At 39.8% G+C, this 12,579-nt stretch overlaps 1 long non-coding RNA gene across 1 annotated transcript; it reads left to right on the forward strand.

The window, feature by feature from the left end:
• The first annotated feature begins 3,184 nt into the window (after positions 1 to 3,184).
• On the forward strand, positions 3,185 to 11,886 carry LOC131552483 (uncharacterized). Its single transcript, XR_009273981.1, has 7 exons — positions 3,185 to 3,281; positions 3,735 to 3,837; positions 5,333 to 6,608; positions 7,097 to 7,224; positions 9,069 to 9,209; positions 9,716 to 9,849; positions 9,934 to 11,886. It is a non-coding gene; the product is annotated as an uncharacterized LOC131552483 (long non-coding RNA).
• Positions 11,887 to 12,579: the final 693 nt, after the last annotated feature.

A 12,579-nucleotide genomic window follows, 5' to 3' on the forward strand; every position in this document is an offset into this window, starting at 1 on the left:
AGCTCGGCATTCAACACAATAATACCACAACAGCTCATAAATAAACTCAACCTGCTGGGCCTTAACAATTCCCTCGGCAATTGGATCCTGGACTTTCTAACCGGAAGACCTCAGTCAGTCCGTGTCGGCCACAACACCTCGAGCACTACCACACTGAACACAGGTGCCCCACAAGGCTGTGTGCTCAGCCCGCTGCTCTTCACGCTGCTGACCCACGACTGCACTGCCAAGTCCAGCTCCAACCACATCATCAAGTTCGCTGATGACACAACAGTGGTAGGTCTCATCAGCAACAACAATGAAACGCACTACAGAGAGGAAGTGGCACAGCTGGCTGAATGGTGTGGCACTAACAACCTGTCCCTCAATGTGAGTAAGACAAAGGAGGTTGTGATGGACTTCAGGAGAAACTCGTGATCACCCCCACTGACCATCGACAGCTCGACTGTGGCGAGAGTCAGCAGCACTAAATTCCTGGGGGTGCACATCACAGAGGATCTCACCTGGTCCACCAACACCATGCCACTCTCCAAGAAGGCACAACAGCGCCTACACTTTCTCCGCCGGCTGAAAAGAGCAAGTCTCCCTCCACCCATCCTCACCACTTTCTACAGGGCACCATTGAGAGTGTGCTGACCAGCTGCATCACTGTCTGGTACGGGAACTGTACTGCAGCAGACCGCAAGACCCTCCAGCGGACAGTGAACACAGCTGCAAGGATCATCGGTGCCCCTCTCCCCTCCATCCTGGACATTTTCCTCACACGATGCTCCAGCAAAGCCAATAGCATCGTGAAGGACTCAACACATCCCTCCCACAGTCTCTTCCAGCTCCTACCATCAGGAAGATGGTACCGGAGCATCAGAGCCCGCTCTGCCAGACTGCTCAACAGCTTTTTCCCCCAGGCTGTGAGAGCCCTGAACTCAAATCACCCCGCCTCTCTGAACCCCCATACAAACCCCTACCTCCTGTAACATGTAACGTGCAATTCAAGTGTGCTACACACAGGTGAGTGGGCCTGTACAAACCACCTGTAGTAGCACACTCTCCTCCTCTATGCGCACTAGTCACTTTTCACACACACTGCTGTGTGTACACAAATCCCACAAAAAGAACTCAGTAATATATGTATGTTTACATGCTCATGCACTACAAATCATCCTGCACTGTTCCCCAGCCAGCTGCTTGAACTCAATGTTTCTCCTTGCACATGTACAGTATTTATCTGAAGCAATCGTATAGTTTGTATAGTTTGTATAGGTACTTTTTATAGATAGTATATTTATAGTCAAAATCTATCAGTAGGATAGTTGTGTATAGGTTTATATTGTCTTACTCCATTGTTGTATGCCTGTATTTATGTAGCACCGTGGTCCTGTGAGGCACGACATTTCGTTCCACTGTATGCCCCCGCATGTAGCGGAATGACAATAAAGCTCAACTTGACTTGACTATATTAATTTAGAAGACTCAGTGAGGAGTTGTCTAGAGGTACAATGCAACTTTTGTGCTCCACAGATGAAAAGTCCCACAGGTTTGGGACTACATGACAATTAACATTTTTTGAGTGAACTATTTAACAGAATCCTGTAAAATGAGCAATGAGTGGTTGATTGGAATGTTATTAGGTGCATTCGACTTGAAGCATGGCTACAGACGGCGGTCAACGAGAACAGCCGCTTGCAGTCAGGGCGGAGTTGAAAACGTTGTATGCATTTTCATTAGACTGCTTCATCAGTCGATCGCTCCAAAGCAGCTAATGAGGTAACTTGAGTAAAACATGCTTTTCCAATACTACTGCACTGTCTGTGAAACCAATGAGCGACAACAGAACTCGTTCAAATCTCTGTGACATTTCATCAGTCAGTTAGCGTTTGCATTAGCATTAGCACTGCTCTCAGGCAGGAGTACTCAATATTCATATCACTGTTATTTTCCCTGAACAATAGGCTGCTCTCAGGGCAGAAGTACTCATTCATATTACTGCTATTTTTACTGTACTATGCGCTGCTCTTGGAGCAGGAGTACTCGATATTCATATCACTGTTACTTTTAGTGTACTCTGCGCTGCTCTCAAAGTATTTCTGTAAGACTATGCTTTGCTTGGGCATTTAAGAATGACTACATTTAAGATGCTGTGCAATAAGTTTGGTCCGCTGGTTAGTCAGGTTATGCTGCCCTGTCGCGCAAAAGGTACATTACTTTTTTGATGTGCATAGAGGAATTTATACGGCAATTACTGTCACAAAGCATGGTACACACAACTGGTGAGTGAGAACAAACAGGTTTATTGAAGGTATTTCGGGGATTCAGGATCGGGAGTGACCAAAAGCAGGTGACTGAGCAAGTTAGTGTGAAGTTCAGATGGCTTAGCTGTGGTTGAAGTTGTGTCTTCTGATTGTAGGTTCAGATCGAGGATCAAAGGCTTCGAGGAAGAATCGGCAAGGGATCCAACGGGTAAGCATAGAGGTAAGTCGTGATCGTATAGAGAGTCCAGCACTGTCCATATAGTGAACGGTAGATCAGACAATGTGGGGAATGGCAGTGTGTGTGTTTATAGTGGTGTTGATTGGTGTCAGCAGGTGCGTGCAATTAGAAGTCAGGTGACTATGATCGGGTGATTGTGCTGGGTGGTGACTGTTGTGATGGTGACCGATCCCTGACAATTACATTTCCATCTCACATTATTAGCGTTTACTCTTAATCACACAAGTTAAAAACCACCTCGAGCAATTTTTTTATTTTTTTTCCTTGGACCCTCCCCAGTCGACAGAATTGTACATTTTGGGAATGTTTTCCTTTTTACTTGGTCACCTTGGATTACCTTGAGAGACTCTAGGAACAATTTTAAAACCCTTGGTTTAAACTAATCCTGTTCCTGGAGATCTACCTTCCTGCAAAGTTAAGCTCCAGCCTTAATCAAACAAACAAGAATCAGCTAATTAAGATCTTCAAGAGCACTTTACAGACAGGTGTGTTTGATCAGGATTGGAGCTGAACTCTGCAGGAAGGTAGATCTCCAGGAACAGGACTGGGCACTCCTGGTTTAAACTGTATGTAGCTGAAAATACAGTAGTATAAGAAAAAATGATTATAACCGATTTGTTGAATATAACTTGCCTGCTAATAATAATAATAATAATAATAACAACAACAGCAACAATAAGAATAATAATAATGCTCTGTTTTACTATGTTTTTTTTTTCTTTCAGAACAGTGAGACCAGAATTGGGAGGAAAATCTGGGCCATATTCCCTTTGTGTCAGCAGCTTCCTGATGAGGTAAATAATAAAAATAATACATAAATAAAAATAATTGGTTTCTATTACAATTCATATTTGTACAACTTTATTGACTTTTGCCAAGGTACTTTTTCCATGTTATATGTTTTCTATGAATTAGTTGTAGTATTTCTTAATAGATGTATAGATGGTAGTATGGTAGTTATATTTCAGTGAAGTGCAGATGGTTTACCAAAAACTAAAATGTACTGTATATTTGTTATCTTATTCAATATGCACTGGTAACTACACACAGAGAAGGTATTTGTTTTCTGTGTATTATTCATAATTGTTTCTGACTATAGTCCTGGAGAACTGACAAATGCACTGTATGTTGCATTGTAGACTCAAGAAATTACTTTTTTTTTTTAATTTACATTTTCACATGCTTATAATGACAACAAACATGTCATTGACTCTGACTGTTTCATGTAGTTTTTCTTCTCTTTGCAGAATAATATTCTTGAAAAAGCAGAAGCCATCACTGGTAGAGGTCTGCAACCCGACCAGATTTCTTGCGACACGGGATTAAATTCCAGAATAAAACGCGATAGCGGTCAGTAAATCTGGAGTAATTTGAACGGGAGCGGGCTGTCTAACAATATCCTGTTCCCGACGTCCTTTCAGAACAGCATATCTGCTCTTTATTCTCATTGACCACTGGTACAGCTTGCACTCAGAACTGTTATGTGCATAACGGTCCTCAGAGCATGTTGTAGCCCACCGGTGGTGACAGTCAGGTTGTCAATGAGTGACAGAGCAGAATAAGGATGGAGCAAAGTGAGGATGCGCTGTCCATGAATAACGTTCAACTCGGTTTTGTCTATATTTTGCTTAGCCTATAATTTTAAATGACAGGTGTGAACATATATGAAAATGTTCATGATTCAATTTTTACTGTAGTTCAGTAAAAATAACAGTAATATGAATATTGAGTACTCCTGCCCGAGAGCATCTCATAGTTCAGTAAAAATAACAGTAATATGAATATTGAGTACTCCTGCCCCGAGAGCAGCACAAAGTTCAGTAAAAATAACAGTAATATGAATATTGAGTACTCCTGCCCGAGAGCATCTCATAGTTCAGTAAAAATAACAGTAATATGAATATTGAGTACTCCTGCCCCGAGAGCAGCACAAAGTTCAGTAAAAATAAAAGTAATAGGAATATTTAGTACTCCTGCCCGAGAGCATCTCATAGGTCAGGAAAAATAACAGTAATATGAATATTGAGTACTCCTTCCCTACTCTGTCAATTCTTCTTCATCAGTCAGGAACCTAGGTGTGCTGTTCGATAGCAATCTTTCATTTGAAAGCCATGTTTCTAGCATCTGTAAAACTGCATTTTTTCATCTCAGAAGCATATCTAAATTGCGACCAATGCTTTCAACGTCAAGTGCAGAAATGTTAATTCATGCGTTTATGACCTCAAGGTTAGACTATTGTAATGCTTTATTGGGTGGTTGTTCTTCACGCTTGATCAACAAACTACAGTTAGTCCAAAATGCAGCAGCTAGAGTCCTTACTAGAACCAGGAAATATGACCATATTAGCCCGGTTCTGTCAACACTGCACTGGCTCCCTATCAAATATTGGATAGATTTTAAAATCTTGTTAATTACTTATAAAGCCCTGAATGGTTTAGCTCCTCAGTACTTGAGCGAGCTCTTATCACATTATAGTCCTCCACGTCCTGCTGCGTTCTCAAAACTCCGGCCGTTTGATAATACCTAGAATATCAAAATTGACTGCGGGCGGCAGATCCTATTTCTATTTAGCACCCAAACTCTGGAACAGTCTACCTAACACTGTTCGGGAGGCAGACACACTCTGTCAGTTTAAATCTAGATTAAAGACCCATCTCTTTAGCCTGGCTTACACATAACACATTAATACGCTTCTATTATTCAAATCCGTTAAAGGATTGTTAGGCTGCATTAATTAGATCAACCGGAACCGGGAACACTCCCCATAACACACGATACGTTGCATCGTAAGTTGAATGGCATCTGCGCTAATATTTGTCTGTTTCTTTCCTATTCTGTTTCTCAGTCTGTATCCGATCAGATGGTGGATCAGCACCAAGAGATGATGTCTACAGCCCTGATCGTCAGCGGAGACCAGGACACCCAGATGACCCCCAGAGATATATCCCCAGTGAAAACCTCGATTGAATACAATAAAACTAAAAAAAAATAACAAAAATATAATAAAATACCTAACTACATAATACTACTATTGTTAGAAATTGTAACAAAATTAAAATAGAAATATAAACTTTTGAACTGCGGGTTTCTTCTGGTCAGAGGAGAACTGACCCCCGACTGAGCCTGGTTTCTCCCAAGGTTTTTTTCTCCATTCTGTCTCGGAGGGAGTTTTGGTTCCTTGCCGCTGTCGCCTCTGGCTTGCTCAGTTGGGGACACTTAAATTCTAGCGATTATTGCCGATTTGATTGCACAGATACTATTTAAACTAAACTGAGCTAGACAATGACATCTCTGAATTCAATAATGAAATGCCTTTAACTGAAAATTGAGTGTTTAATCTTATCATTATACATCACTGACACTCTATCCTCCTATTTGATACTGTTAAGTGCTTTGACACAATCTGTATTGTAAAAGCGCTATATAAATAAAGGTGACTTGACTTCCCGAGAGCAATGCTAATGCTAATGTTAACTGACTGATGAAATGTCACGGAGATTTGAACAAGTTCTGTTGTCGCTCATATCGGTTTCACAGACAGCGCAGTAGTATTAGAAAAGCATGTTTTACTCCAGTTACCTCATTAGCAGCTTTGGTGCGATCGACTGATGAAGCAGTCTAATGAAAATGCATACAATATGATATATTTAGTCAATGATTATTTGTTCTGTGCTTCTTTGTTCAATAATTATCTCACTAGACGTCAGAGATGTTTATTTTTTTCATGAAAATACATGGTAAATTCACTTACCTTGTTATAAATGGCTCCCACGAAGCTTCAGTAACGTATCTGCCAGAAGCATTTCCTCCACACGTTCAAATTTCCTGACCCCGCCTCTTCTTCAATTTTATTGGTTGAATCTGTGAACCAATCATTTTCCTTTCTGCCCTCAGAACATGTTTGTGTAAGTAAAACTCCCATCTGCGGTTAGAGAGTCAGACTTATAACCCAAAGGTCACGGGTTCGAGTCTCGGGTCCAGCAGGGATTGTAGGTGGGGGGAGTGAATGTCCAGCGCTTTCTTCTACCTTCAATACCACAACTGAGGTACCCTTGAGCAAGGCACCGAACCCCCAGCTGCTTCCTGGGCACCACCGCAAAAATGGCTGCCCACTGCTCCGGGTGTGTGTTCACGGTGTGTGTGTGTGTGTGTGTGTGTGTGTGTGTGTGTGTGCGTGTGCGTGTGCGTGTGCGGCGTTTTTGTGAAAAGTCAGGACATAGATGTGTATAATGACAAAGGTATGACCGGTATTACAAGGTGAAGGTGACTTTTCAGGACATTGACCCATGTCCCCACTTTTCACAACGCTTATAAATCATATAGAGTGAGGTTTTTTTGGGGAAAGTTGAAATGCACAGTCTCCTGTAATGGGTAGGTTTAGGTGTAGGGCAATAGCACATACAGTAAGTACAGTATAAAAACCATTACGCCTATGGGATGTCCCCACTTTTCACAAAAACGAACGTGTGTGTGTGCGTTCACTGCTGTGTGTGTGCACTTAGGATGGGATAAATGCAGAGCACTAATTCCGAGTATGGGTTACCATACTTGGCCACATGTCACGTCACTTTCACTTTCAATAAATCACTCTTTTTTTCTCTCATTACAGCTCTAATTAAAGCATTCATGCCTAAGGAACTCAAGGGTCATTGTTCAGAGGAGACGTGTCCCTTTAATACCCTGTTCTGGAATGTTCTTCAGCCCAGATCTGCTCGTTTGGATGGACCGTGAGCTGAGGTTAGTATGGCTCAGTGGCTTGGGAAATGAAACTCTACTTAGATCCTGTATTTGTGACATCAGGCCCAACTGAGTGCTCAGTGTTCACGTGTTTCTCAAACGTCCTTCACTTTAACAGCTGAGAAGCACTCGTAATGTGATCTTTATTTTCTTTAATACATTCTAACAAAGTACACAATTGATTTAAAGTCATAATAGGAAGAATGCTGAGCTTTGATGAAGACTCTTAAGGACTTGAATTGTAAATGTATTTTGCTTCTGATCACAGACATATAAGACTCCTTCAGTCATAGATAACATCAATATCACCTACACAGTCAATGGATCGAAGCACAAAGTATAAAATATAATACATGCTTTAGGACTCATATGAACGTTTGTCTTGAATAAATATTACTGTAGAATAATCATTAATAACTGGTGAATTAAAATGCAACTAGTATACTTTAGAGACAGTGCTGGGTCAAAAACTCAATTACCCTTCAAAGTGCAGCGAGAGAGCAAACACTCATTATACACACACACACACACACACACACACACACTCTCTCTCTCTCTCTCTCTCTCTCTCTCTCTCTCACTCACACACACACACACACAAAATGCTTATGTAGCATTCAGATTGTCTTTTGAATTCCTAAATTTAACTGAATTAAAAATTCAAATGGAATCATAAATATGCTGTGACTATAGTTTTTAAAAAATGGTCCATTGGGCATTTAGACTTCGTGCAGAGTCTCGAGATCTCGTCCTCTATTAAGGCCAGTTTGTCTTTATTTTGCTAATGGATTACATTACATGTGAACATGTGAACTTATAAAATATACATATTTTTATAAGTGTGATCAAGAAGTCATCAGTTCTTGCTCTTTTTGTTGATCTGTTCGATTAATGAATGACATCTTTCTATGTTTAATTACTGCCAGGAATTTTCTCCTCTTGTCATTCTAATTCAATTAAGCTTTGTTTTTTTATGATAAATATTGTTTTCGAAGCCTCTTTACAAAATTAAAATCAGTCAATTCAAATTACAGTTCAACATCCCGTGGATGTGTCAGTCAGTTCACAGTCACACTCATGAACTGAAAGGAAGCAGATTCTTAAATGGTGAATGTTTCCCAACACTAGCTATGTTTCCATCACCCTCTTTGTATGCGCATTTTGAAGTATCGCATCAGAAACGAGTGATGGAAATGCCAAATTTAGAAAAGAAATTCCTTAATTCGCAAAAACGTTTTTACGCTCGCTTAAGGTGGTTTTTGACTTGTGCGAAAAAGGCTTAATGTGAATAATGGGAGATGGAAACGCATTTAGCGAATAAATCCCGTTTGAGCGTTCAAAAACGTCATGTGACTTTGTGCTATGGGATGCATAGCCTGACTAACCAGCGGACTGATTTTGTTGGACAGCATCTGAAATGTTGTTATGGTCATTCTGAAGTGCCCGAGCAAAGTCTGTCGTCAAAGTATTTCTCTATAACTGCCTCCCAGAATGGTCTACCATGACTGCGTTCCCAAACAGCTGACATCACCTCAGAAAGCAAGACTGCATTTATTGTGTTTCATCTGCTCTCTTGAAGTGCAAGTAATTTATTATATTTGATAATTTTTATAATCAGTGGCTTCTCCTACTTTTCTTAGTGATATTTAGTGCCATTTTATCAGGAAGTGATGATTTTGTTCTCTCTAAATGGAAACGGTGCTTATTCGCAAATGTTTTGTGTGATATTCCAATTTTAAAGTTAAGTTCGCAACTTAGGATGTAAACCCGGCTACTGATATACACAGATGCACAGTTTTGATGGGTTATGGTGTGTGTGTGTGTGTGTGTGTGTGTGTGTCAAGCCCAAAGCTGTGGTAATGAGGCCAACACCTGACGACAGCATCACTCAGACAGAGACAGAGAGTATGACATTATCAGGATGAAGGAAAACGCACACATGAGCATCTGCAGTGCTGATACGGGACAGAAGGAGTGAAGCAGAGGTAAAAGATGCTCCAGGCTGAAGGAGGAGAGATATCAGGAAGGGGTGCAGCAGAATCAAAGCACACCGTTTATGTCTCTCGTCTCTGCCTTTAAGGCTGGATCTTGAATTAACCCTATTGAGAATTTTTAAGCATAGATGCTCTGAACATGAAGGCTGTTCCTAAAGATGCTGCAGATTACGCTGCTTTCCCAGATAATTTTTTGGCCAAATTCTAAGGCAGCATTGCATGAGAAATCATAAAGAAGTCAATCCCAGAATGCAACAAGCTCAGTGAAAAGATCTGTTATTTTTTTATGCTTATCAGAGTATTACATTGTTATCTGAAAACAAACTGAGAAAAATGTTAATTTCGATGTGACATTTTTTGAGCAGCACTATTTGTTTGATGCACTTGGCAATGTTGGCAATTTCTACTTTTATCTGGTCTGCCGTTTTCTGGGACATTAGCGCTTCTCCATTTCACCCAGACAAATCTCAGTCAGTAAGGTTTTGTTGTTATTTCAGGGAATAAAATGCATCTGGCTTACAGCTCGCCGGCTGAGGTTTCGAGTCTGAAATGTGATGAGATTGGCTGTTTGAATTCCTAGCGGGCTGGAGAGACTGCTGTAACCTTTAAGGAGATTGCTGAGCTGAACTAGGTCATTTGACATCCAACCGTGTTTGATAAATACATTGCTGTTCTGGAGGAGCAGACATTGATTCGTTTGGTCTTTTCTCCGCAGATCACTGTAGACAAACTCAGGCATCAGGTGCCACGAGGGATCTGCTCCAAAAGAAAATGAGTGCAATCTTTTCATCTGAGATAGCTTTTCTTGCCTCTGGTTTGATTGGTATGATCAAGGTCAGGCAACCCTGCTGCAGGACGGTCATTCACATGCTGGGTTAACCGAATAAACAAACGTGTTAGCATTACTGTTCTTCATTATAAGTGACATTCTGGACAAACTGTTCCTTCAGCTTCATGCTTCATGAAGACAGAATAATAAAACAGACACCTAGGCCAATGACTGAGAGTATGTTCAATGATGTACCTCACTGGTACAATGGCCACTGATCACTTTAATATTCAAATCAACAGAACATGGATATGAAGACATGAACACCCTCTCATGAAGTGTCAGATCACCACCATCAACATTGAATATTTTACAACATGAATACAAATGCCCTGCTGAATATTTCCAGAGAGTTTGATGCAGGTGCTCTGTGGCAACATCATCATAGCAAAATGTACATCAAAACAAGTTTATTCTCTATTGAAATGTATCAAAAGTGGGTGAAAGATGATGTGAAACATGCTCAATTTAAAAGAAAATTAACATTCAGTAATATTATTGATTTAACTGCACTTACACTACTGGATGTGGGCCAAATTTTAAAAGTGAATTAAACTGGATAATGACACTAACTTTGTATCATCGACACTGCTATTAAAGTAAACTGATCTGAACAATGACTCTGTTGTCTTCAGTAGAGCTGCTTTACAGCTGGAATTGGTAAATGATGAATTCTGAAATGTTAACACACATTTCTTCCTGTTTATTACTGTCAAGTCACCTTTATTTCTATAGCACTTTATACTGTACAATAAAGATCATTTCAAAGCAGGTTCCTGAAAACAACAGAATCGATGGTCAAACTTCATCAAATGGGAGACGAATTCAAAACTTGCTGTAAAGAAGATTTGAAGACAATGGTGTCATTATTCAGCTTGAATCAGATCAATGTTGAAATAGTTCAGTTCAATAATTCAGTTTCAGCTGTAAGCAGCTCTACAGAAGACAATAGAGTGATTATTCAGATCAGTGTGGTTTTGTTTTCATCCAGTGGTGTCAGTGCAGTCAAACTGATGACATTACCAAATATTAAGCGTCTTTTAAATCCCAAATCAATGAGCCAGAAGGTGACAATGACAAGGAACCCATACTCCATCATGAGACAGAAATGGAGAAGAAACCTTGGAAGAAACCAGACTCAGTCGAGGGGACTCACTGTGAAGTTGCTTTGAGGTGATCTGTTCTGTATAGAACAGTATAGAACTATATAGCGCTGTAGAAATAGTACTGGAGTGTACTTTGTACTAACAGCTTCTGCAAGAACGTCTGACTTTATCATGATTCTAACCCTAACCTTAAATGTGTTGTAAAGTGTGAAAACACATGCAGTTAATCTTGAGCAGAACGAGAGTTTATTAGCATTCAATCCTCAGATTGCAGAATGGGGTCATTGCACTTGTCCCACAATCCCTGAGGACTTGGCCTTATTATTCCATCTCTGTTTTTATGTCAGCAATGATGCAGAATCAATTTCAGCCCACACCGGACTGTTCACTTTATATTTTCCATTTAATTTATACTTGTTATGGTAGGGAATCCAGACAACAAGGTGTAATTTATACATCTTTCTTCAACTATACACACGTATATGTGCATAATAATACAGTAGTGAGTAGTGAAATTTTTAACATGCATTCACACAAAAACTGACAATTAGTACAAAACAACAACAACACACGAACACACTAACACTGCAAGAACACTAACTTTCACTTAAAAAAACACTGGCATCCTAAATCTCCGACCCAAAGGCAATAACTCAAACTCATAAAACAAAGGATGCCTGTGATCTGATATGATTTTCATGGCTTCGCTAAGGCATCTTGTTTGGTAGATTTGTTCTACTCGCTATGCTCAAGACTTTTCTAAGCAAACTCTTTTGTTCCACTGTGACATTTCTGAACCACCAAATGATGCGAAAGGCCATAAAACTTTAAATAAAAGAATTACAAAAAACTTTTAGCATTGAGGCATTTACATTGAATGACACCATCAAGGAAGTATAGTCTTTGTTTTTATCAGTCTTTGCTTTGCTTCAATATATTCCACCTCAGTTTGTGATCAAGGACAACCCTGAGATATTTTTACTTCTTAACACTTTGAATCTGCTCCCCTTTAATAGTGGTCATATTCTCTAAAGACTCTTTCCTAAAATTAGTTCACATCTCCTTTTTTTAAATACTTAGCTTAAGATTTGACATGTCACACCTAGAAATAAATTAATTCAAAATAGCTCCATGACTGTCCTCATCCTCAAACACTCAGTCATCAGGTAAAGAAAAAATGCTGAAAAGTCCACATTAAGCTTTAGTGTCTTTGTAAATATGATTTTACTGCTTTTAATGTTAATCATGCAATATGTCCAGCCCTAATTGCATAATGAAACCTCATAAACGTTCTCATAAGATAATATACACAATTTTAGTTTTTTTTTTTTAGTTTTTTTTTTTTTGTATAGAGCTTTTGACCATTCACATCATTCCAAAGCAGCTGGAAAAGAAAGGAGATCAAATGAAAAGCAATGCCACAGAA

Source organism: Onychostoma macrolepis, chromosome 13, assembly GCF_012432095.1.
Source record: "Onychostoma macrolepis isolate SWU-2019 chromosome 13, ASM1243209v1, whole genome shotgun sequence".
In the NCBI taxonomy this organism is placed as follows: domain Eukaryota; kingdom Metazoa; phylum Chordata; class Actinopteri; order Cypriniformes; family Cyprinidae; genus Onychostoma; species Onychostoma macrolepis.